Source organism: Artemia franciscana, chromosome 10 (assembly GCF_032884065.1).
Source record: "Artemia franciscana chromosome 10, ASM3288406v1, whole genome shotgun sequence".
In the NCBI taxonomy this organism is placed as follows: Eukaryota; Metazoa; Arthropoda; class Branchiopoda; order Anostraca; family Artemiidae; genus Artemia; species Artemia franciscana.
This window is the reverse complement of record NC_088872.1, coordinates 28,691,046-28,717,881: the sequence shown is the minus strand read 5'-3', so window position 1 is coordinate 28,717,881 and position 26,836 is coordinate 28,691,046. Positions and strand designations below refer to the sequence as shown.

Sequence of the window (26,836 nt, the reverse complement as noted above, 5' to 3'; positions counted from 1 at the left end):
ATTTGTAACAGGTTCTGTGTTAATATCTATCGGTTTTTTATAATATTTCGCTAGGCTGACATTAAAAACGTGTTTTTAAATCATTTTCTTTCATTTCAATGAATTGCGTCGTTTCATAACAATTTATTTATCAGTCCTGGTTGAACTTCACTGAGGTAAGGATGCTGGGACTGTTTTGAAAAACTGTTCATTTTAGTTTATTGATTTTATCCTCTTGTAAGTTTTTTTTTCTTATTTGTATTGCTGAAGACGGCCCTTGGACATAGGGCCGAAACATTTATTCTAATTTGTTTCCCACTGTCTTAAAAAATTCCCTATTGTTCTTCTTGTTTTTGGTGTTTGTGATGGAAAGGCAGTGTGGTCTTCATCGTTATTTAAAATTCAAATAACAAAAAGATTTTGAAATACCTAAACAACGATGATTCTTTAATAATAACAAAAGCAGATAAGATTATTATAATATCAATTTTAGAAAAAGGTGATTACGATAGTAAAATAGAAACTATCCTCAATGATGTTTCAACCTATAAAAAACTTGTTTGAGACCCATCTTAAACATATGGAGTAAACATAAGAGAAAACCGAACATGTTATAGGCAATTCTATAGCAAAATACAATCATTCGGCTGAATCATTCGATGTTCTATTTTAAGAATAAAAAATTATCAGAAAGAAGACAACCCTCCCTCTCCCACGCCCTTTTTCCTCGCATTCACCCCATCAAGGTTTTGAGATGGTCATTTTGTTCAAAATAGTCTAAAAGTCAAATAACTTTGTCTTCGGGGTGGATTTACAGCCCAGACCCACCAAGGAAAGGGCTGTGATTTATGCAAGTTACCCATTGTTAACATGCAATTTTTATCACCGACAGCAGACGATATCTTTGATCCTGGGTTACCAAAAAGGCTTGCAACATTAAGTTGAAAATTTAAAGTAATGCTGAGAGTTAGGTCAAACAAAATCAATAAACACTTTGTGCTTGCTGGTCGTGAAAAGGAATTTATCAGCAATATCTCAGGAACAGCTTGGGGTATTGAGCTGAAACTTTCAAGATATGTTGAGGGGTGTCGAAGAGTGATTGGAAGGCAACTAACCCCCCACCCCTCCTTGCTCTTTTGAGGTGTCCCCTCTCCTCAACAATGTAAGAACGTTTAAAAATTGTCCTTTTGTTTAAAAAATGTCAATAGTTCTAATACCCAATAGTCAATATTTCAGGCCTGAGGCAAGAATTGTAACTTGTACAATTTGCCCAATGTTTACATGCAGGATAAATCATTAAGAAAAGGGAAGACGTTTGATTCTGCGTATATCTGAAAAGACTAAGGGTACTAGGGTGAAACTTCGGAGAATGTTGAAGGATATGTTAAACTAAATCAAAAGGTATTACATGCATCCAGTTTATCAAAAGGGCAAATCTGCAATATCTCAAGTAAGTCTGTGGGTATTAAGTTGAATCTTTCAGGATATGCCGAGGAAATGGTTGGAGGGCTGCCAGACCACCTCTAATGTTCTTTTTAGCTGCTCTTCCCCTAAAAATATGTGATCAAAATTTTGAAATAGCCATCTTGTTCAAAACAGTCTAAAGGCCAAATAAATATGCCTTTAGGGATGACATAACTCTCCGCGGCTTTTTGAAAGGGATGCTGAACTATGAGCATGCTTTGTTGTCAAAAAGACATATCATCAATATGAAAAGAACAGCTAAGGGTAAGGGTATTAAGTTGAAACTTTCACGGTATGCTGAGGAAGATCTTGACGAGTGATTAGATGCAACATTTCCCCCTCTGATCCCCTACAGCCCCCAGGGTAGGGATTTTAGATTATGCAATTGGCCCATTGTTTACATGAAGGGTTTATCGTTAGAAAATGGGTGAATTGTTGACTCTGGGTGTGTTCGAAAAGGCTAAGAGTACTAAGTTGAAATTTCGAGGAATATTGAGGGACATTTTAAACTAAATCAAAAGACATTATGTGCATCCAGTTTATCAAAAAGCTGTATTCAGTTTAAACTTTGAGGGCAGGTTGAGGGGGGATGTTGAAAAGTGGTCAGAGGCCAACCATTCCTCTTCTCATACCCTTCTTAGCTGCCTTCCTCCCAACGACATCTGATCAAATTTTGGATGATGTTGTTAAAAATACTCAAAGAGTCAAGTAAATGTGTCTCCTGGGATGATACAACCCCTGGGGTAAATATTGTAAGTTATATTCGTTTCCCATTGTTTATTTACAAAGTTAGTTATTTGGAGAACGGGCCATGTTTGATCCTAACAGGTAAAACTCTCAGAGGATATTGAACTAACGACAAGCCACTTCGGGCAGGCTGCTACTACTCTTATTGTTAGCAGTACTATCTCTGCTACTATTGCTGGCACTACTATTACAAAGGCAAAGGGTATTAAAGTGGAACATCGCAGGTGAAATATCGCAAGGACAGCTGAGAGCATCAAGTTGAAACTCCCAAAGCTACTACTAGTACTGCTACTGCTGCTACTATTGAATTAAACCAAAAGAATCTAAGCGTATCTAGGTTCTCAAAACGGCATAGAAGCAACACCTCAGTTCCTGGGGTATTAAATTGAAACTTTCAGGGAAAATGGGGAATTTGTAAAACTAAATGAAAAGGCACTAGGTGAATGCTGGTTCTCTAAGCGACGGATCAGAAATATTTCGTAAACGGCTGAGGATATTGAATTGAAACTTTTAGGGCTATTGCTACTACTGCTGCTGCTTCCATTGCTATTATGGAACAAAATCAAAAGAGTTTAAGCACGTCAAAGTTGTCATTTTTTTCACCTAGGCACTTTAAATAGAAGCAGTCGTCATAGAAAATACAAAAGGAGCTCATTCGATTGGAAATTGAAAGTTCTAGTGTCCATTTTAAGAGTCAAAAGTGATTGGAATACAACTACCCCCCACGTCTTTTTGTTCCCAAATGCATCCGATTAAAATTTTGAGACAGCTACTTTGTTCAAAATAGTCCAAAGACCATATAAAACGTGATCGGAGGCAACTAGCCCCACGCCCTCTTTTCTACAAATGTATCCGATTGAAATTTTGTGATGAGTCATTTTGTTCAAAATAGTCCAAAGATCATATAACAATGCCTCCAGAATTTACGAAACCTTTACTTTCACTTGTTTTACCTTTATTTTCCAAAAAGACGAAGCCTCCCCTAGAATTAAAGCCGCTAGTGTTGTCAGGATCCAGTGTAGCCATTGGAACTAGCCTAGTTCTGTTAGTCAGAAGACGATTTATAAAATTTATTAAGGAGCCTGGGTGGAAGAGTATACAAGATGGGGGATTGCAAATTTCAGTTTAAGAGATTTTGACCATGGAGATTATGGAGGTACCCTTGCTACATTTCTCAGCCTTTTTACTATAGAAATAGCACCTAAAGTACAATTTTCCGTGCTATGTGGAAATTTATGGTGATTTCACGAGGTCAACTTTATAAAAAGCACGTAGATATGCAAAATAGTTTTCAAAGTAGCCCTTAAACGCTCTCCAGGATCGGTGAAGAAGAAAAAATAGAAAAAAGTACACATCATTGCTTTCCATGCAAAAAGTAGTTTTCCTTGTTGTTCAAAGTGAGGGGCTGCAATTCACTGTGAGGAAATTTTTACAATTGTAATTCCAGTGCTGTACTGTTCATTTCTATCCTGTACCATTTCCGAGTGTTTCCCGCTCTTTAGGAATTCCTATAGATTTTATATAAAATAATATTTTTCTATTAAGACTAATCAGAATAGTAGTTACTGTTACTGAATCAGCTACAAATGTCAATCTTCCTCAGTTGATGTTTTTTTTTACGTGTTTTTGAACTTTTAGTCAGAATTGGCCAGGGTTCACTCTTTACCAGGTTGCAGTGCCATAGCACTATGTTTTGCATGATCTTTTTTGTTACTTAAAAAGAATAGTAGGCATATAAATTGGCATATAAGGCTCCTCATTCTATAATCACTGGGTCGATATGATCAGCTTTACTCCGTCAGTCATTCCTGAGTTACGCCCTTTTGACAAACTATGTCTTCTTAATATGTTTTAATTCAGTTTAGTTCAATACTACCCCTAACGCTCTCTGAAAACTCCACCTGAATACCCTAGGTCTTTTTGAAAACTAAAGATTGGATTTGCCCCCCTTTCTCAATAACGAATACTATATGTAAACAATGGGCAAATTGAAAAACTTAGAGCCCTTGCTTTGAAGGGTGTGTGTGTGTGTGGGGGGGGGGGGGGGTTGATATCCCCAGATACACAGTAACAGGACCTTTCAACTATGTTGAACAAAATCGCTATCTCAAAATTTTGATCGGGAACTAGTTCTGGGAGTTAATGGGCGTGGGAGGGGGCTGGCGGCCCTCAAGTCACTTCTGATCCTCAGAAAGACATTAGAACTTTCAGATTTCAATCAAATGAGCTCCTTCCAAAGTTTCTACGACAATTCCTCCTGTGCGAAGTGCTTTGGTGAAAAAAAATCAGACATTACGCCAACATTGCTCTTTACTTAGCAGCGCCATTGCGCTGCCTTTGATTTTCCTTTTTTTATCGATAAACTCCTTGGCATCTCCTTTTCGCTTTTCCTTATTTAAAAACATAGTGTGTTATCGCTTTCTGTATAACCTATCAACTTTGAACTGTAATTGTCAGAAACTTTTTTTTCGCCGGGAATGTATTTATGTTTTAGCGGCCGAGCTAGGTCATACCTTATTAACAATAAGTTAGCTGCCGCTTATTTAGGTATGCCTAGAGTCCCCGTTAAAATGTTCTTACACTGATTCATCTGCGCTTCATTCTATGTAGCACAGGTGTGGACACTGAAAGAAGTACTCGGCCTTAGGGCGAACGCTGCTTCTTAGGGTGTTGACGCCAGATTCTTGCTTTGCAGTCCTCATGAATAGGTAGTTAAAACTATGTGGGCATAACAAAGTGAATGTGGCCACAACTAAAGGAATTGTCACATAAAAGCAGGATATACATTTCCAAAATTCAAGCAGCAAGTCCTTTTCTCTAATGCGAGCCCGGTAAGATCCTTCCCTATCAAATTTGTGGTTTGTTGAAATATATAGTCTGAGCTGGATTCCGGTGTCCGTATTCCATGCGGCAAATAATATTGTAACTGCTTCTGTTTTTTTTTTGTTTTTTTTGCAAAGTGTAGATAATCTTAGTGAAAGCGTCCTTTTCTGAGCTAAACGCTGTAATAACAATATAATAAACAATATTATAATATCAGAAGAAAAATACCACTGGATTACTCATCCAATACCTTTTCCAAATATGATGGTCACTACCGTAAAAATTGCACCCGGTCGCCCCTGATGGAGTCAGTTATTACATGAGGCTATATGCAAATTTTACTGGTTTGCTAATTTTACTGGTTTGTAGATCCTAATTGAGAGGGGGAAAGCAGGGCTCTACATAGAATGAAAAGAATCCACTGTAAATTATTTTCCTTTTTTACGAACTGGATCGTGTTTTTTTGTAATCGCATTCATTCTGCCATCCAAATTTTAAAGCATGAAGGCCTGCATGATGAATTCGGAATCAGGTTTTCCAAAAAGACGCTTATATTAGGGACAGTCAAACTTTAGCGGAAATATTGCGCATTGGAAAAAGGAGTAGCCGCCATCACATACAAATAATTTTTGATCGTTCTAAGTTTTAATGCCACTCTTCACTTCACTTGAAAAAATTGTATAAAATTGCTTTCTCTGTTCATCTTTAATATAAAATTCGGGGTATTCAGAGTGTTTACCTCCCTATTAGCCTTTTAGGGTATGTAGACTTAACCTAGAAAATTTTAACATGGAACTTTAACAAGGAAGTTTTGAAGAATAATTTAGTTGTATCAATTCTTAGTGCTAAAAATTTGACTTTTTTTTTATTATCATCAGCTCAAAATTTCAATACCTCATGGTTGCAGCATCCGTTGCAACCTAGTAAAGAACGAACTCCAGGCCACAGTAGCCCAAAGTTTTAAAACTAGTTTTGAAAGAAAAAAACTGTCAAGTGACGAAAAATTGCAATTAGAAGTTGATTCGGGAATGGAAACTGCTATTTCGATTAATCTTATTGGCAAAAGTTTGCTGCGGAACAATTTTATGGGAATTACGAAAAATAGCCTATAGCCCCTCGAAATCAGTGCCTGATCACCATGAAAACTGTACCATGGAAGTCATAGCGGAAAAATCTTAATATAAGTAGTTCCTATAGGAGGAAGCTCCTTCCTCCTTCCCTATGCTTGGATTTGAAACTGTGCTTGGGGTTTCGTAGTGGCGTCAGAACGGGCCTTTCACGTTTATGGTTTACACCTTTATTATTTATACTGGAGGGGGGAGTTCTTCTCATTATAACACTTTTTTTCTGTGTAGCATAAACACATGCCTAATGACACAGAGGTGGAAAAGGCAAGGCGGTTCATCACGAGTCTCACCAGAAAATTTTGCCTGGGGGGGGGGGGGTACAAGAGCTGCCAGGAGCTTTGTTTTCAATGATTTTACATTGTAATAGAATTTCTTTTTTCCTATTTATATACAAAGTTTCAATTCATTTAAACTTATTATATGAGGGTATACGCAACTCTGCTTAGCTCCTGATTCAATACGAAACCAGCAACTAGCCTCATTGTCTATCTTAACCAAATCAATATTGTTCTTGTACATAGCATAGTCAATTTAATGTATTTATCTGGTGCACCATTAAAGGATAGGACCTTCGCTATAGCTCTTCTATTGGCTGACCCCAAGGTTGTTCAAAACCTATAAACTGAGGATAAAAGGGGTATGATGACTCAGGCATTTCTCAATTATTAATCTAAAAGTGACAATTTGGTTGACGCATCCACTCCCCTTTATAAAACCCCACAGTTCTTCTCTTGAAACGTTATCTAAAAAGTATCATCATACCAGATAATTTGCTTCCTCTAGAAACTAAGCTGATACCTTCATAATTACCACGCCCACTCTTATCACCTTCCTTATAGAGGGTTTAATTAAAGTTTCCGTAAAATCGCTAGGTACTTCTCCCCCTTCAAAAATATTATTTATAGTCTTCAGTTATGTATCTCTAATTTCTCTACCACCATATTTCCCAAATTTATTTATCCCACTATCAGTACATGTCACCTTATTCTGTTTTCATCCTTTTAGTACTGTTTCTAACTCTGCTTTCCAAAATAAATCTTCTTTCACTTCCAAATTGCCAAAAAAATTTCATTCTTGTCTGTATCATTTTTTGTAACTTTATCACAGCTTAACACATTCTCAAAAAGTCCTGTCCATCTCTATTTACCACTTTCCTTTATAACCAATTGAGGTCACGTTCCTATCTTTAAATGAGAAATGACCAGGCTAACTACTCATCCTCTCAATTTGTTAACATGCCTTACAATATTTTATTATTATGTCATCTGGCTGCATCTTCCAGATCTTAGCCAATTTTTTCCATGGCCTCTGCTTCAAACCCCCTTAATTTATATTTTAAGGCGTTCTCACGTAAATTACTGGATGCGTTTCTAATTTTCTTACCTAGGACACCAGTTGCTACTGCGCAAACTATTTTCCTAAAATTATTCCATCCATCATCTGCATTGTCCTTAAATAATCTACTTTCTCCTACTTTAACTTAAATAAAAGAAAAGTTTTTTTGTTCAACTGAAAGTAAGGAGCAACGTTAAAACTTAAAACGAACAGAAACTATTACATATACGAAGGGGGTTGCCTCCTCCTCGACACCTCGCTCTTTACCCAAAAGTTTTTCAGTACTTTTGAAAAAAAGTGTCTTATTGTTCCAATTAAACGACCCTCGTGTCTCAGGAGTCGTTCTTAAAGAATTGGGACGAAATTCAAACTCTAGCGTAAAGAGCAAGGTATTGACCAGGGGGCGAATCCCCTAATATACATAATAAAAATATACGAATATAGATTTAAGGTTTAAGTTTTAATGTTGCTCCTTACTTTCAGTTGAGCAAACTTATTTTTTTATTTAATATTTGATCGTTTTTCAAATAATCCTAGGAAATCTGGTCCCACCTCGACGGAGAAATACCCTCCTTACGGATATAACCTCTAGACAATTCAATCCAAGTGAAAATTTACCCATGACAATTACCCTTAACAACACCACGCGTGAAATTGAGACGGAAAGGAGAAAGCAAGAAATACAAAAACAATTTTGTATAATAATTCTGCCAAATTCCCCCAGTGTATGATTTCCTGTGACAAGTTCACCCCCTGGAAACTTTCCTCCCCTTGGAAAGATCCCTCGTGAAAAAGAACAGCAGAAAATTCGTTTTCCCAACCTAAAATGTGTGCATGCTTCCTAATAACAAATACTATAAACAATGGGCAATTTTTTAACTTAAAGACCTTCCCCTGGGGCTGTAGGGGGTTATATACAAAAGAATAGTTGATGTACCTTTCAACTATGATGAACAAAATGGGTGTCTCTAAATTTTAATTTGATGATTTTTGGGGAAAAGGGGAGTGGAAAGGGGATCTAGATGCCCTCCTATTTTTTGTTACTTAAAAAGGGCACTAGAACTTTAATTTCCGTTCGAATGAGCCGTATCATGGTATTCTAGGACCACTGGGTCGATATGATAACCCCTTGGGAAATTAACAACAACAAAAAACAAATAAGCACCCATCCGTGATCTTTTTTCTGGCAACAAATGCAAAATTCCACATTTTTCCAGATACAAGCTTGAAACCTCTACAATTAGATTCTCTGATTCGCTGAATCTGATGGTATGATTTTCATTGGATTATATGGCTTTTAGGGTATGTTTCCCCCTTTTTTTCCAAAATTAGACAAATTTTATTAGGATCGTAACCTTTGATGGGTAAACTTAAGATTAAATACTAAACTTTATGAAACCTATATATGTGAAATCAGCATAAACATCCGATACTTTCGATATATCTATTGGTATCAAAATTCCGTTTTTTGACTTTCGGCTACTATTGAGCCGGGTCGCTTCATACTTACAGTTCGTTACCACGAGCTGTTTGATTAACAGCAGTAACAGCCCTCCTGTATGGGCTACCGTAGTATGTGCTATCAATCCTGCCAGCCTTCAATTTACAATAGTATCAAACATTTCGTGGTAAGGAACTGTAAGTAAGGAGCGACACAGCCCAACCGTAACCGAAACTCTAAAATACGGAACTCTTATATAAATAGATACACCAAAAGAACTGGCTTATTATGCTGATTCCTAATATATAAGATTAATTTAGTTTATTATTACTCATAAAAAGTCTTTGAGCCTGAGGAAATTTGCCTGGTTTTCTGAAAGTTCAAGAATCTTAATGAAAATCACACCGTCAGATTTAGCGTATGAGAGAACCCTACTATAAATGTTTCAAACTCCCATCTGCAAGAATGTGGAATTTTATATTTTTTTCAAAAGAAAGATCACCGATTCGTGTACCATCGGGACGTCTACCATTGAGGTGATCGTATCGATCCAATGGTCAGTCATTTGAACAGAAATTGAAAGTTCTAGTGGCCTTTTGAAGTGACTGAAACGATTGGATGGAAATTAGACCCCCTACCACGCCCTTTTTCCCCAAAACTCGTCCGATCGAGATTTTGAGATAGTTATTTTGTTCAGCATAGTTGAAAAGTCCCAAGTAGTAGCAGTAATATGAGGAGAAGCAGTAAAAATAGGATGGAATTGTTGTCTTCAAGTTAGTTCAACATCCCCCCAACAAGTCCTGTAAGTTTCAACTTAACGCACCAAACTGTTCCTAAGACATTGCTTATACGTCCTTTTGACAACCTGCATACAAACGGGATGTTGTAATTCAGTTCACTGTCACCACTCGAAATTCACTGAAAATTTCACCTTAATACACGTAGGGATAATTGTAATACTAGTCACAGTAGTAGTAATAGTAGTACTAGTAGCAGTATTAATAGTAATAACACTAGTGTTAACGTATAACCTTTTTGTCAGTTGAACATCCCTCTCATCAAGTCCTGGAAGTTTCAATTTTATAAAATTAGCCGTTGCTACGACATTGCTGACATCTCCTTTCGATAACGTGTATATTCATATACTTCTTGAAATTTTCATCTTAATACTCTTACTCTTATAAGAAGTTGCCACGGAAGCAGTAGTTGAAGTAGCAGTAGCCGTAGTAGTAGTAAATGTGGCAGTGGCAGTGGTAGCAATGTTAGTAGTAGCGTGTACACATTGCCTTTTTGTCAATTGATCTTCCCCTTTAAAAATAAACCCCCCATGCCTTCTCAAGACCAGAACATAGTTTGCACTTTACTGAAAAAAACAAAACAAATAAATTACCTAGGATTTTTCTTGACATCTACACATATACATATACTGATATTTATTCCTTAAATTTTCATGAAATTTTTGTTTATTAAAGTCAAAAAAGTGGAAACATTTAAAATGTATCTTGTTTTCAGTAAAGTACAAATTATGTTCTACTCTTGAGAAAGCATGGGGGTTGTTAGCACTACTCATGTTAATTTTTGCTTGTTTTGAGTTTGACTCTGATGCTTATTGTAATTTCTGTTCATTTTGGGTTTCATTCATTTATTGACGGTGATTTGTGGTAGTTTTACGCTTGGTAGATTATTTCACTTTATTTCTGCTCATTTTTGGTTTAATGGAACTCTTAACATTTCTTTTAAAAACTTGTTTCGTTGAAATTTTTAAAAATTTAATATTATAAAAATGTTTTATAAAAAATGTTGTAAAGAATGTATGTAAAAATGCATAAAAGTGGACGATTGACTTTGAACTGGCCAAGTATAAAGTAAAAATATCTTTGTGAATTTTGCCTTTTATTCAAGACTTTCAAAAAAATCAAAAATAAAACTTTTGAACACTTCTGAAAACATCTTGGTAAGTCAACGTTTGAGAAAATTGGAGCGATATATTATTTATGCATTTTTTTGGTTTTAGACCAGGGCGCTTCGTACAGAAGTAGTCGTCGTAGAAACTTCAAAAAGGGGCTACGATTGGAAATTTGAAGTACTTGTGCCTTTTCTAATAGTCAAAATGGAATCCAATAATAGTCTAATAGTCAATGGTAGTGGTGATGGTACCACAAATACACCTAGGAGTTAATTCTGTATCTTGCAATTTCAGAGGGGGAGGTCACAATTTCCGTACACTTCAATTACGCTGAACCAAATGGCTTTTATTTAAGTTATGCCCTGGGGGCATATAAGGTAATATATATATATATATATATATATATATATATATATATATATATATATATATATATATATATATATATATATATATATATATATATATATATATATATATATATATATATATATATATATATATATATATATATACCTTATATGCCCCCAGGGCATAACTTAAATTCCTTACCCTGAAGGCTGTGTGTGTCTGGGGGGTCATCCTCTAAGACATAATTTCTGTACACTTCAACTATACTGAACCAAATGGCTATTTTAAAATTTTGATTGGATGTGTTTGGGGAAAGGGTGAGCTTGGGAGGGGGTATGTTGCCATTGAATTCCTTTTAACTATTAAAAAGGGCACTGGCCCTTTCAATTTCAAGTCGAATGAGCTGTTTTCGAAGTTTCTACGACGAAAAAAGGCAATCTCAAAATTTCTACCAGATGCATTTCGGGAAAATACGAGCTGTGGGGGGGGGGTTGTAACCACCGTTCGATTACTCTGAATCTTAAAAAGGGCACTAGAAATTTTGATGACCAATCCAATGAGTCCACTCTGAAGTTTATACGATCATCCTTTCTATGTAACCTATACCTTATATGCCCCCAGGACATAACTTATAACTCTTGCCCTGAGGGATGTTGGGGGGGGGGGTATAAACCTCAAATACATAATATCTGGACCTTTAAATTACGTTGAACAAAATAGCTATCTCAAAATTTGATTGGATGTTTTGGGGAAATGGTGGCTGTGGCAGGGGGATTAGTTGCACTCCGATCACTTTCGACTATTAAAAAGGGCACTGTCACTTTGAATTTCCAATCGAATGAGCTGTTTTGAAGCTTCTACGACAACAAATGACCATCTAAAAATGTCTATTTGATGCATTATGGGAAAATATGAGGTGTGTGGGGGGGGTATCCACCCTCCGATCGCTTTGAGTCTGAAAAAATGCACTAAAAATTCTGATTGCCAATCTAATAAGCTTCCTCCGAAATTTATGCGATCACCCATTCTTTATGTACCTTATATGTCCTTAGGGCATAACTTAGAAACCTTGCCCTTAGGACTCTGGGGGTTTTGATCCACAAAGACATAATTTCCGGACGTTTCAATTATTTTGAAGAAAACAGCTATCTAAAGATTTTGATTGGATGCGTTTGGAGATATGGTGGATGAGGGAGGGGGGTTAGTTGCCCTCCTATCACTTTTGAATATTAAAATTTCAATCCCTTGAACCCCTCCAAAGTTTATAGATCATCCTTTCTATATTTACCTTATAAACCCTCAGGGCCTAGCTTAAATCCCTTGCCCTGACGGTTATGGGGGGATGTCAAACTCAATGACATAATTTGTGGACCTTTCAATTACGTTGAAAAAATGGCTATTTCAAAATTTTCATTAGATGGGTTTGGGGAAATGGTAGGCGTGGGAGTGTGATTTGCTACCCTCTAATCACCTCTGACTATTAAAAAGGGGCAATGGCCCTTTCAATTTCCAATCGAATGAGCTGTTTTCGAAGTTTCTTCGTCAACAAATGGCCATCTCAAAACTTCCATTACATGCATTTGGAGAAAATACGAGGTGAGGGTGGATATGAAACCTCCGATTACTCTGAATCGTCAAAAGGAGACTAGATGTTCTGATTAACAATCGAATGACCCCCTCCGAAGTTTATACGTTCATCCCTTCTAGCCTAAATATACATTATATACATTATATTCTGTGAGGGTATAGCTTACAACTCTTGCCCTGAGGGCTGTGGGGGGGTGTCACCCCAAAAGAAATATTATACAGACCTTTTAATTACGTTAAACAAGATGGCTGTCTCAAAATTGTGATTGGATGTGTTTGAGGAAATGATTGGCTTGGGAGGGGGTTAGTTGCCCTCCAATCGCTTTCGACTCCAATTACTTTTCAATTTCCAATCAAATGAGCTATTTTCAAGGTTTCTACAAAAGCAAATGGTCATCTCAAAATTTCTATCAGACGCATCTCGGGAAAATATGAGGTGGGTTGGGGTATCCATCCTCCGGTCACTCTGGGTCTTAAGAAATGCTCTAGAATTTCTGTCTATATGTACCCTATATGCCCCCACGGCATAACTTACAACCCTTGCCCTGAAGGCTCTGGGAGGTTGTCACCCTCAAAGACATAATTTCTGGACCTTTCAATTATGTTGAACAAAATGGCTATCTCAACATTTTGATTGGATGTGTTTGGAGAAACCATGGGCTTGGGAGAGGGCTTAGTTGCCCTCCAATTACTTTTGACTATTAAAAAAAGCACTAGCCCCGAATTGAGTGTAAGGACATCGTAAGGAAAGATTTAAGGGAAATGAGAACAATCAAAAAGATCTTAGGAAATTGTGAAAAGGGAGGGTGTGAAGAGGGAGGGTATAAATAGAAAGGGATGGAGGAGGAACCTTCGTAGCTGCTTTGGCCTCAGGCTACTTAGTTTTCCAGTGAGTTGTTAGCAGTAGTAGTATTCGATTCGAATTTAATACTTGTACAGATTTCCATATATAAATGAAATGTCAGTATTACTCCACGTACTGGAAAAAAAATTCAAAGAAGTGCAATAATCTTAAGCGGTTAAAAGGTTACGAGTGAGCTACCACAAGCCGTATCATGTTACGAATAACCACTTACTTAATTATGCAGTTATTTAGCCTAGGTTTGACATGCTTGCATGCACATTAGCTGTCTATCATCTTTTAGATGGTTTCATGTATGTTAGACCTGTAATCTTTGCAAGCCTAAAAACGCGTTTATCAGCTAATACTCTTTGGTTAAAGCCTATTTAAAAATCTAAAATCGGTATTATTAACTAACGTTCTTTAAAGAAATTGTCCCTATCAGACTGAAGAAATACTAAAGAAAAATTAGTGAGAAGTCAGCTTGATGTAAAAATTATCTCTAGTTTGGGATTCTGAAATGAGAATACTTTAGGCTTTACGCATTCTTGCAGAGTGGATTTGGCCTGAAGGGTGAATCCCCCCACTGAGATCTCTCCATGATTAAGTATCCAATATTTGAACAAATGATTTAAAGCAGATATTTGGGTCTAAAATCACCCCTTCTTTTAATATTATATTCCGAGCCTCCCAGAACAAAACGATCGGCCTCGAAAGTTTTAAGGTCTATATTCCAGCAATACTTGTTACCAAGTGACATTAAAACACTTTTAGTAATATGCAGCTTCTAGAGAAGTTACCCGTTTCCTAGTCATACACAACGTAGGTGAATGGGCCCTTTGCTCCCCCCTCCAATGTTTCAAGGAAAAAGCTTCTGATTATAAAAAATATTATTAAAAAAGATAGTTTTCCAATATTTAAAAATAACATAGAACAGTTTCTAAGGAGAGACATCCTCAAGGGCATAGTTATAAGATTTTTCGACTATGGTGAAAAAATGCTATCTCATAATTTTGATCGAGCGACTTCGGGGAAAATGAGCGTGGAAGGGAGGCTAGCTGCCCTCCAATATTTCTGGTTACTTAAAAGGGCACTAGAACTTTTGATTTCCTATCAATTGAGCTTTCTCCCCATCTTTTACGACCACTGGTACAATAAGATTAGCACAGGGCAAAAAACAACACAAAATAAATAAACACGCATCCATGATCTTTCTTTTGCCAAAAAAGGCAAAATTCCACATTTTTGAACATAGGAGCTTGAAATCTCTACTAAAGGAATCTCTGGTATGCTGAATCTGATGGTGTCATTTTCATTAAGATCAAATGATGTTTCAGGGATGTTTCCCCCTTTTTCAAAAATTAAGCAAATTTTTTCAGGCTCGTAACTTTGGATGGGTAACGTTAAATTTGATGAATTTTAGGCCTATATATTTTGAAAAAGCATCAACATTCGATTTTTTTACGTGTCTATCAAACAGTTCGTGGTAATGAGCTGTAGTAAGGAGCGACACGGCTCAATAGTAACCGAAACTCTAAAAAACGGAATTTTGATACCAATAGTTACATCAAAAGAATCGCATTGAAATGCTGATTTTAAATATTTAAGTTTCATCAAGATCAGTTATACCCATCAAAAGTTACGAGCTTCAGAAAATTGGCCTCATTTTATAAAATAGGGGGAAACACCCCCTAAAAATCATACAATCTTAACGAAAATCACACCATCAGATTCAGCCTATCAGAGAACCTTATTGTAGAAGTTTCAAGCTCCTATCAACAGAAATGTGGAATTTCGCATTTTTTGCAAGAAGACAGATCACGGATGCGTGTTTATTTGTTTTTTATTTGTTTTTTCTCTCGGAGGTGATCGCATCGACTGAGTGGTCCTAGGATGTCGCGAGAGGGCTCATTCTAACGGAAATTAAAAGTTCTAGTGACCTTTTTAAGTGACCAAAAAATTGGAGGGCGCCTAGGCCCCCTTCCACGCTCATTTTTTCCTAAAAGTCACCAGATTAAAATTCTGAGATAGCCATTTTATTCACCATAGTCGAAAAATCTAATAACTATGTCTTTAGGGACGACTTACTTCCCCGCAGTCCCCGTGGGAGGGGCTGCAAGTTACAAACTTTGACCCGTGTTTACAAATAGTAATGGTTACTGGGAAGTGTACAGACATTTTCAGGGGTATTTTTTATGTAGGGGGGAGATTTGAGGGGGGGTACGTGGGAGGATATTTCCATGGAGAAACTTCTCCTGGGGGAAGAGAATTCCAATGAAGGGGGCGCAGGATTTTCTAGCATTATTTGAAAAAAAACAATGAAAAAATAAATATGAAAAGTTTTTTCTACTGAAAGTAAGGAGCAGCATGAAAACTTAAAGTGAACAAAATTATTACGCATATGAGGGGTTTACCTCCTCGTTATACCTCACTCTTTACGCTAAAGCATTTTTAGTAATTTCAACTATTTATTATGCGGCCTTTGTGATTCAGAGGTCATTCTTAAGGAATTGTAACACAATCTAAGCTTTAGTGTAAAAAGCGAGGTATCGACGAGGTTTGAACCCTCTCATATGCGCAATAAAAAGATACGAATATAGAAGTTCGTTACGTAAGTTGATTCGTAAGTTACGTATATTTTTTACCAAAAGTTCTAGTTGCTTTTTTAAGTAATCAAAAACTTGGAGGGAAACTAGGCCTCCTCCCTCACTCCTTTTTTCTCAAAATCTCCCGATAATTGCAATTAATTAATATGCAAATTTTGTTTTAATTATTTATGTGCGGAGAGCCAAGATCTAAACGTGCATTAATTCAAAAACCTCCAGAAATTAAATAAAAAAACTAGTTTTTTAAATGAAAGTAAGGAGCAAAATTAAAACTTAAAACGAACAGAAATTACTCCGTAGGCTAGGCTATATGAAAGGGGCTTTTTCTTCTCAACGCCCCGCTCTTTACGCTAAAGTTTCTTACTGTTTTAAAAATAGAGTTAAGAGAAAGAGTCAAACTTTAGCGTAAAGAGCGAGGCGTTTAGGAGGAAAAGCCCCTTTCTTATACAGAGTAATTTCTGTTCGTTTTAAGTTTTAATGTTGCTCCTTACTTTCATTTAAAAAACTTGTTTTTTTATTAAATTGTTATTAAGAATTTCTCTTATATTTTTGGTTACTATTGAACCGCATCGCTCCTTACTTACAGTTCGTTACCACGAACTGTGTGATTCATTCTTGAAATGCTGGTGGATAAAAGACAAACTTTGGTGCAGAGAGTAGGGTATTGTGGATGCTGGAGCCCCCCTTGTTACTCTTTATTTAATTTGAAAATTTGTCACAGCATACCACATATTTAAAAAGTAACTATTTACATCTTATCACTATAAAGAGGTTGACATAAAACAAGACTACGGTATCCTTCCATGATTTATTTGCTCCCCCCACACCCTATCTCAATAACTGCTGTGCAGCAATGCAATTCCTTGTATCCTTTAATAATACTGTATTTTAGTTTTGTCTCAGAATGCTAGTCGATAGCATATTGGCCTTTTCCAGGCCAAAATTCCTGTTTTAGGCCGTAAAATGGCAGACAACACCACTTTGCTGTTGCGGGATCTCTTTTACCGCTAGAAAACGCACTAGAATATTCAAATGACCTCTTTCCCGATATTTTAGGACTATGGATTCGATATGATCACTACTGGCAAAACAACGACGAACAAAAATAAAAATATCCAGGCCTCAGTAATCATCTTCTTGATAAAATAAAAAATTTCGCTTTTTTGTAGATAAGAACTTGAACAATATACTAAAATATATCTAATTTCCTGAATTTGATGGGTAAATTTTCGTAATTAGCTTAAAGAACTTTATATATTTAGTTTCATTATAATAGTGCATTTTTTTTGTATATATTATTACCAAAATTAGGGTTCCTTAGATTTCGGTTACTGTTACCACAAGTCGCTCTTTATTCACAGTTAGTTACCACATGCTGTTGTACCAAAAATAGGTGTTGATGTTTGGATCTAAAGTACCACAGTCTAAGCTTCAGTATGCTGTATTTTTAGAAATAACAACATAGATTGAATTAAGTGTTATGTTTTGGGGCAAAGTGATTGTTCATTAGCTTGTGCATAATATGCGAGAGGCTGCTCTCTCTCAGAAAATATGCACACCAGATGGTGCGTGGCAAACATGGCGGAACTCTTCCATGCTTTTTTGGGAGTGTGCCATGCGTGGCAGAACTGTGTGGCACACGTGGCGTTCCAAGATGTACACTAGGTGGTGGGAAGCCAGGGCCTTCTCGATATTATGTATTTTAAAGCGACAAGGGTACTCCTATATTATTCAGAACACACTCGAGAAGTTTACTGAATGTACAATCTATGAAAACCGGTTTCATAGCCACAAAGACAAATAACGGGTGACAGAATGCATTGACCTTGTATAATTTTGGCTATACATTTGCATCTTAAGGGGGGGGGTAAGATTAGGCTAATGTATGACAGGATAGGTTACTTTACCCCCACACCCCCCTAATATGCAAATATATAGTCCAAATTTTATTATTATATACACTAAAGTATTATATTTCCATCGTATTTTGGTACATTTCGTTAGGATTAACCTAACGTCACTTCTCGAGTGTGTTCTAAAAATAAAATTGACTTTAAACAGAAGTTGAGTATTTTGATACCATCTGTAAGGAACATATCAATTTTTTTTGTTTTTTGACAATATAGGCTACTATTTTAGAAGTTTATGGGATTGGCCAGCTACAGCTTTTAATCCGTGGTAAGCATGCCTATAGCCATGGAAACTGCAGGGCAACCCCCTCCCCCATCCTACCAGAAAAAAACATGCTTTTTAAGATTCAATTTACGATTATCCAGTTGCTAATACATCGTTTCTATATTTGTACTCCTGCCAAATGGCCAGATCCCCTCCAAATAAAAATACTGTTAATGGCCTTTTAGCAAAAATTACGCCCAGCCAAACCTCTTACCCTGTGTGCATGCCCCCCCAACAGTATTTGTGCCTCTTATTGACATTACACTATTTTTTCTTTTTAAACATCAGTTTCTTTGTAGTTCGACATTTCTCACAGCTGATGTGCCATTGTACACACCAATAGTCGTTCAATTTTCAGCTCAAATCCCTCTAATCAAACTATTTTCGAATTATACTAGTAAAACATATTCAATCATCCAGCAGACACAAGGGCAAAAAAGACAAAAGCCTTTTTTTTATAAGAGTATCTGCCCGTTGGCAACATTATACAAGTCTTTTTGCTTAATTTTTTCTTGCCACACATACCTTTGCTATAATTAGCGCGTAATTCAGTAGCTGCTGAGCTTTTTGAAATGAATTCAACACAACTTTCTACAGATACCAGGCATGCCCAAAAACCGGTTAAAAATACATGATCTTAATCTACATATCTCGTTTGATGAAGCTCTTGACTAGTTCAGAAGGACCGAACCGAGTTTCTGCTTTTTTCTACTGGTAATTGCTATCCTCGTAATTAAACGAAAGTATTATTTCATAAGCTTTCTCTTTTGACAACATGATTTTCAAGTAGAGCAGTTGTAATTGAATGGGCCTAATGTTAGCCCATTTACTGTCGTAAGAATCATTCATGACAATATTTGTGATGGTCGGCCATTATGAACAATGCCACTTTATTAGACTATCACATAAAAAAAAGAAGTTTTTTTTACTGAAAGTAAGGAGCGACATTAAAACTTAAAACGAACAGAAATTACTCCGTATATGAAATGGGTTGTCCCCTCCGCAATCCCTCGCTCTTTACGCTAAAGCTTTTAATTGTTTTAAAAAGCAGAATTGTGGCAAAGAGTCAAACTTTAGCTTAAAGAGCGAGGGATTGCGGAGGGGACAACCCATTCATATACGGAGTAATTTCTGTTCGTTTTAAGTTTTAATGTCGCTCCTTACTTTCAGTTAAAAAAACCAGTTTTTTTATGTAATTTCTGAACGTTTTTGAATTAATGCATGTTTGATTTTGGCTCTCCACACATAAATTATTGAAATGAAATTTGCATTTTAATTCCTTTTTTGGCTAAATGGCTTTCTCTTAGTTTTGATCAGACGATTTTGAGAAATAAGGGATGGGGAAGGAGGTCTAGTTGCCATGCAATTTTTCGGTTACATAAAAAGGCAACTATAAACTTTAATTTTGAACGAATTTTTTTATTAGTAAAAATAAACGTAACTTAAGAATTAACTTACGTAACAAACTTTTATATTCTTTAATTTTTATTATGTATATGAGAGGGTTTTTACCTTTGTTAATACCTCGTTCTTTACACTAAATCGTAAGTTTTGTTCCAATTCTTTAAGAATGACCCCTGAATCAGAAAGGCCGTAGAATAAATAGTTGAAATTACTATAAATACTATAGCATAAAGAGCGAGGTATTTATCTCCTCCTAAATGCCTCGCTCTTTATGCTAAAGTATTTTTAGAACCCCTCATATGCGTAATAATCTCTGTTCGTTTTAAGTTTCAATGCTACTCTTTACTTTCAATTGAAAAAACTTTCCCATGTTTATTTTTTCATTGTTTTTTATAGTAATTTTAGAAAATCCTGCGCCCTTTTCATTGAATTTCTGTTCCCCCATGATATATTTCTCCAGAGAAAGATCCTCCCACATAGCCCCCTCCCCTCAACCCCACCCCCAAAACAAACAAAAAATCCCCTGAAAACGACTTTATACTTCCCAATAACCATTATTATATGTAAACACTGGTCGAAGTTTGTAACTTGCAGCCCCTCCCCCAGGGACTGTGGGGGAGTAAGTCATTCCCAAGGACATAGTTATTATGGTTTTTGACTATGCAGACCAAAATCGCTATCTCAAAATTTTGATCTGTTGACTTCGGAGAAAACATGAGCGTGGGAGGGGGCCTAGGTGCCCTCCAATTTTTTTGGTCACTTAAAAAGGGCATTAGAACTTTTCATTTCCATTAGAATGAGCCCTCTTGCTACATTCTAGGACCACTTGGTCGATACGATGACCCCTGGGGAAAAGAAAAAAAAATGAATAAACACGCACCCGTGATTTGTCTTCTGGCAAAAAATACGAAATCCCACATTTTTGTAGATTGGACCTTGAAATTTTTTCTATAGTGTTCTCTGATACGCTAAATGCGATGGTGTGATTTTCGTTAAGATCCTATGACTTTTAGGGGGTGCTTCCCCCTATTTTCCAAAATAAGGCAAACTTTCTCAGGCTCGTAACTTTTGATGACAAAGACTAAATTTGACAAAACTTATATATTTAAAATCAACACGAAAATCTGATTCTTTTGATATATCTTTTAGCATCGAAGCTCCGTTTTTTAGAGTTTCGTTTACTATTGAGCCGGGTCGCTCCTTACTACAGTTCGTTACCACGAACTGTTTGATATTCAAAAGAAAACCGGGAAGTCTTTTTTATTTTCACATGGCTTCATTTTTTTTTTTTTTTTTTTTTTTTTTTTTTTTTTTTTTTTTTTTTTTTTTTTTTTAAGCAAATGGTGCTAAACCCATCCCATAAAGAACTCGCCCTATCTGCACTGCATAAATATTTACGCCAGCGGACGAACTCTAATAGTTCGTGAGATGTGACCAGGGGGTTTTCCAGTGAATTAATGTACTTACGTAGGAAGGAGGGGGGGGGCTCTTTTCCACGAAATTTTACATTTTTACTAAAATATTTAAATATCATTAAGATACACACTGAAAAAATCTGTAAGAAAGCTGATCCACCACAGAGCAAAAAGCGACGAAATTTTATCTTTGGAGGGAAAAATGGCCTTATTCTCCTGCAAGGTCTGAAAATGAGTTAAAAGAGCAACTTCATTGATGTTGTAGACACGAGAAATATTCAAGTTTAGGACGATATTTCTCTCGGTCAAATTGAATTATTGCGCACTGCAGCAGGGTCAAAAATTCACAAAAATTTAAGGGGAGGATAAACTTTAAATTTCAAAATCTACCGGCTGCTGTTTTACAACACTCTACTTTTTGTACTTTCGGACAACCACTATGTGACGAATAACGAGTTCGATGGCGAAAAAGTGTTATTCCCTGTAATACCTTCATCGGCCAAGCCTGCTGAAGATCGCTGCAACGTGGCGTTGCCCTAGCATCTAGTTGCCTAGCATGGTGGTGACCAGAGCTCACGCTGATGAATGTGATATTAAGTTGTGACAAGCTCCATGTAATTCCTGCGACGGGTCAAAAAGAAGGTTTCATTTGTCTTTGAGCATTAGCCCTCCGTCTTTGAACTAGGATGGAGTTTTACAACCTCGGTCGGATAAGACTTTCTGGAGTATCCCAGCCAAAGTTTAGTTTCTCAGAGCTAATTTTATGATTTTGAGTGAAAAGCTGCATTTTAGCAGGAAGGCACCAATTTCAAATTAGTTTCACCAGTTTCAAGTTCGAATAAATCCTAAAATCACTTGTAGTTTTTGACAGTTACATGGCCCTATCGTCAATCTATCTTTTGGTATACAAAATAGAAATATTTAGAGGTCCGAAAAAGTACTTTCTCATTGGTTCGATTTTGCTGCCATTTAGCGATAAAAGCCATTTTTTCTGGTGATTTTGGTTGGGTCTATCATTTTCGTTTTTTGCTTTTGGGACTGAAGCAGAGAAGTGGTATCACCTGTACCTTCTAAATTTTTATAGTTATCTAATTGGCATACAAGTTGAGCTTAGCCTTTACTCTATAAGTAACATTAGATAGTTGATCCACGACAAGAAAACCAACTTTGGACTTAGACAGGTGTTTTTTTCTCGCTTCATTTCTAATAAATCGTCCCTGATGAGCTGTTTGAAGTATATGAAATCAGCTTCTTGGTACGAAAATTCGGTCATTTCGATCCGGAAAAAAATTGGTTAATAAGAGTTAAGTCCTGACTTGGTACATAACTAGGTAAGTTTTGATCCGTGAAAGACCTATGTCCTGATTTGGTAAACTTTAAGTCCCAGCTTGTACAATCAAGTTAGGTTCAATATCCAATTATCCCTCCTCTACTGAATTCTGTTTAAAGTAGAATCGCACAAATATTTGGAGGAACAATATGGGCATCTGGTCCGTATAACAACCCTCCCACTGCCTATTTTTATCAGAAAGGTAGTCAAGATTGAGAAAGCAGCATGGGCTGGAGTTAGGCATGTTGCACCATGTTTGAAGTGAAATCCTGGAAGAATTTTCTGTCTGCACTACTGGAGATATAAAGTACAGCTCCTGCCCTCCTTCACCAAAGTTTTTAGCAAAAGGCTGGCACTGTTGCACCTTATTTGACATGGAACCATGCAAAGACTTTCGATTGGCATTATTTCTTTCCATATGCAAAAATCATGCCACAAGGTCGGTATGTTGCAGCTTATTTGAAGCAAAGCACATGCAGGGATATCAGTGTGTCTGAATGGAGGATCAGAGCGGAGTCATGGCCTCTCTAGCAGCGTCCCCGATCCTCAACTGCCAGCTTCTTAGTAAAAATTTGGACACTTTCCTCCTCGTTTTAATCGAAGTCATACAGGCATTTCCATACAGGACCAGAGCTAGCCAATGGCCTCTCCATCCTCTCTTCCTCGTTAGCACTGCTTTCCTACTAGAATAGTGGATTTTTGGTACCATAATTGAACCTGAACCATGCTAGCACTTTCAATTAGATTAAATGACACATCAATACATATTTGCCAATCGAATACTGAGAGGAAGGGTTTGTTTACTTGGGGGAGGGGTTGATATAAATCCAAAGAAACTGAATCCAAATCTCGGATACAACAGATAGGGATTGATTTTAAAAGTTTAGAGTGCTAAAGAACAGAGGGTCTTCAAGTTTTGTATATAAAAAGAAGGGGATGTGCAAGGTTAAAAAAAAATGCGTGCTTCTTATCTGCCTTATATTTCGTCTCTCGAATCAGCACTAGAAAGGCATTTATAAGTTACTAGTTCAGGTGAATCACTATGCAGAAAGCAAATTTGAAACTAATGTTGGTTGTATTGGTTTGGGATGCCAGAAAATGACCAAATTCATTTTTTTATCGTTTAGGTTTGTAAGCTAATTAACCTAAATTTTAAACCAAATGATACATCTTAAAGAAACCAAATTAACCTAATGAAATTGTCTCTTCCAATGTTTGTAACTAAATAGATTTTAATAATGCAGAAATATCCCCCAAAATAAGCCAAAAATATGTATTCTGCGACTAGCTTGAAACTTTCAGGATAAGTAAAATGGACCTAGAGGACCATAAGGAACAACAATTTTCGAAGAAAAATGTAGTAGTTTCGATTCTTAGCGCGATTTTTTTTTTTTTTTTTTTTTTTTTTTTTTTTTTTTTTTTTTTTAGGGCGATCCGCTTTGAATTTCCAGGCCATTTAGACATCTTTGTCAAAATTTCACAACCACAGGAACCCCAACTAAGACAAAAAAAACTATAAAGTATTCTGGTTGTTTCTCTTTCAGCAATTTTTTTCGGATAAATGTCGTTGACATTTAACAAATAAAACAAAACAAATAAATTTATTTAACAAATAAAAACAAACTGCTTCAGCAAAAAAAATACAATGTTTATTCTAAAAGAATAATGGATTAACATACGTCACTATTCAAGGATGTCTTTAGAGTGGGGATCAGGATGGATTGAGCCAAATAGGAAACCAATAATTCTGCAGATTCATCCAATTCATTAGCATAAAAATCCTCCTCCTTACCCGCTCGAAATTTTGCAGTAAAACTGTTACCGAAATTTGTTGCACAAAACTACTGTTATTCAGGAACTTTGACTGAATATTCAAATTTGGTCCGAAATTTAATTAACAATCCAAAATATTGATTCTCAACCGAAAAAGCTGAGAAAATTTTACAGATGTTCCTAATATCGACACACGAAAAAAAATGTTAAAAACGAACAAAACTTAATCTAATAAATGGATTATCTAAAAGCATTAAAAAAGTAAAGAGCCATATCAAAACCAAGGACGAGTGAAAATATAGTCATTTACTGTAATAATTCAAACGTAAAATAAAAAGAAATTACAAAAAAATCGATAAATAACAAACAGGAATTAAATGAGTAATCATGTCAAACATAAAGATAACGGATGTTACTATAGATTAATAAATGAATGCTAAAAAGGTCAGAAACTGAAATGAATAGTCAAGTCAAACTTCGAATCAAAACGAACAGACATTCCCATAAACAGGAGTAGGACGAACGCACCTAAGCCTTCTAAAGGCCAGAGAGAATATCTAGCTTCTCAAAATAAGGTTAAAAAAGCCTAAGTCTTCTAAAGGCAAGATAGAATATCTGCCAGATTAAGAAAGTCTCGCTGTTTGTTAGTTTCGCTTTTAATTTATGTTTCTCTACAGCTTTCCATGTGCCATAGGTCATCTGAAAGAACTGCACGATGTATTCTTGGGGAGAAAAAGAAAAAAATGAATATCAGGAACCCTGATATCCACTTCCTAATAAACATTAGATAACATATTTTTTTTTAAATTGCCTTTATTAGGCAATTATACCTAATTTCATTTAATTGCCTTTATTTTTTTAATAGAGAATGGATTCATGTTCTAATTCCGAGAAGAGTGGAATTATATCCTTTTACCATCCATTTCAAATTTTGAATATCTTGACATAGGTTTAATCATTTAAGGAATCGATAAGTTTCTTTCTTTAATCAGAGGTATCTACAAGATTGCAATATAAGTTCTAGAGATCAATAAAAAAAACTAAGGCAGCCCCTGACCCAGAAGGTTTTGTTTTATGATGATCATGCGTGTCATTTTTAATTCATATTGGACTGGGGTCACTGGACGATAATATATAATCATAGTTTTCCATTGGAATGTTGTTTAACGAGTGGTGTGCCGTAAATAAAACAGAAAAATACGTTTATTTGGTAGTCGCACATTTATGCCCGATACATATGGCTCATGCTTGGCGGAACTATAAAATGCAAGCTGGTTAAAAGAATCTTACATTGATTGTATCTATAAGTGAAAGCATACATTCTTCCTTTAATTTATTATCATTAATATTTTGTTTGAGAATAATTAAAAGACAAACACTGGCACCTAAATGTTCCTGTCGTGGTTTTTATAATGGCCAAATAAAGATACTGAAGGTCATTTGAAATTTTAAGTTAAGCATTTGGTTTTTTTTTTTTTTTTGCTTATATTATTATATTTCCTTTGTTTTAAACTGATTTCACAGAGCAACGAGTATTAAACTGCAATGTTGTGCTTCATTATTCATCAGCACAGTTAGCCTATAGCGTAAAATGTCGGGTTATGTCTTTTCATATATTTTTATATATTCCAAAATAGTTTGTTGTTTTTTGCTCCTTTTCAAAACTGTTCCGTGCCCCCTCCCGAATATAAAGTTGTGTACGTGCCAGGGACTCGAAATTCCAAAAATACCTAACAATAAAATCACTTGTCTGTTCTTCTTATAAAAAATACAGTGTTACCGACAACACAGGGGTGCCAATTCACAAAGATGCAGGGGAGGGGGAAGATCAAGGCCATTTAATTTTTGATGAAAGTACAAAAAACGTAATTTTCATAATCTAGGGGAGGAGTAAGTTTGGTTATTTTTATTTGTTCAATGAAAATACAAAAAAAAGAATTTTTTAAAATCCAGAACGCAATAAAATCTAAGGGTTGAGGTGATCGATGACCTCATGCTTATCCTCAAAAGAGGTAGAAAATATTAGGACCCTACAGTATGCTATTTAAACGAAATTCTTTTGTAATTACGTCCCACAGAACTACAACTAACACGACTCTTAAGAATAATAATAATAATTTATTTATCACCCATATTACAAAAACAGAGGTTAAGTGGAGTAAAATACAAAAGAAAAACAGCAAAAGTAATACAAGAAACAAATTTAATCACATACAGAAAAAAGACGGATAAGGCGATGAAAACATCCTAGCCTATAAATCGCTTCAATAGCTAGATTGGCAGATAATTTTTCGAAAGCACCAGTAATATCTGTCGCACAATACTTTTTAACCAGTTTTGTATTCCGGTAAGAACGAGGTAGATATAAAAGAAATTTGTAGTACCGGTAATAATTTATACGAATACGTTTTAGATCACCAGTCAACAGAAGTGGCCTAATACCAGAACAGAACAGAATACTCTCAGGAGTTTAAATATGCTGCGTCTTATCACTTGCTGTCCTTCATAGTAATCGACTAATATATTGGGAAA

General features: G+C 36.0%; 1 protein-coding gene across 2 annotated transcripts in view; it reads left to right on the top strand.

Annotated features, from left to right (window-relative positions):
* The first annotated feature begins 200 nt into the window (after positions 1-200).
* Positions 201-26,836, top strand: part of LOC136032025 (ankyrin repeat and BTB/POZ domain-containing protein 2-like) — a 195,492-nt gene continuing 168,856 nt past the window's right edge. The window contains exon 1 of one of the 2 annotated variants that reach the window (XM_065712108.1): positions 201-216. The gene's annotated coding sequence lies outside the window, so the exon portion shown is untranslated. Of the gene's footprint in view, positions 217-4,808; positions 5,022-26,836 lie in introns of those variants that run through there. The other variant, XM_065712106.1, reaches the window with a different exon arrangement.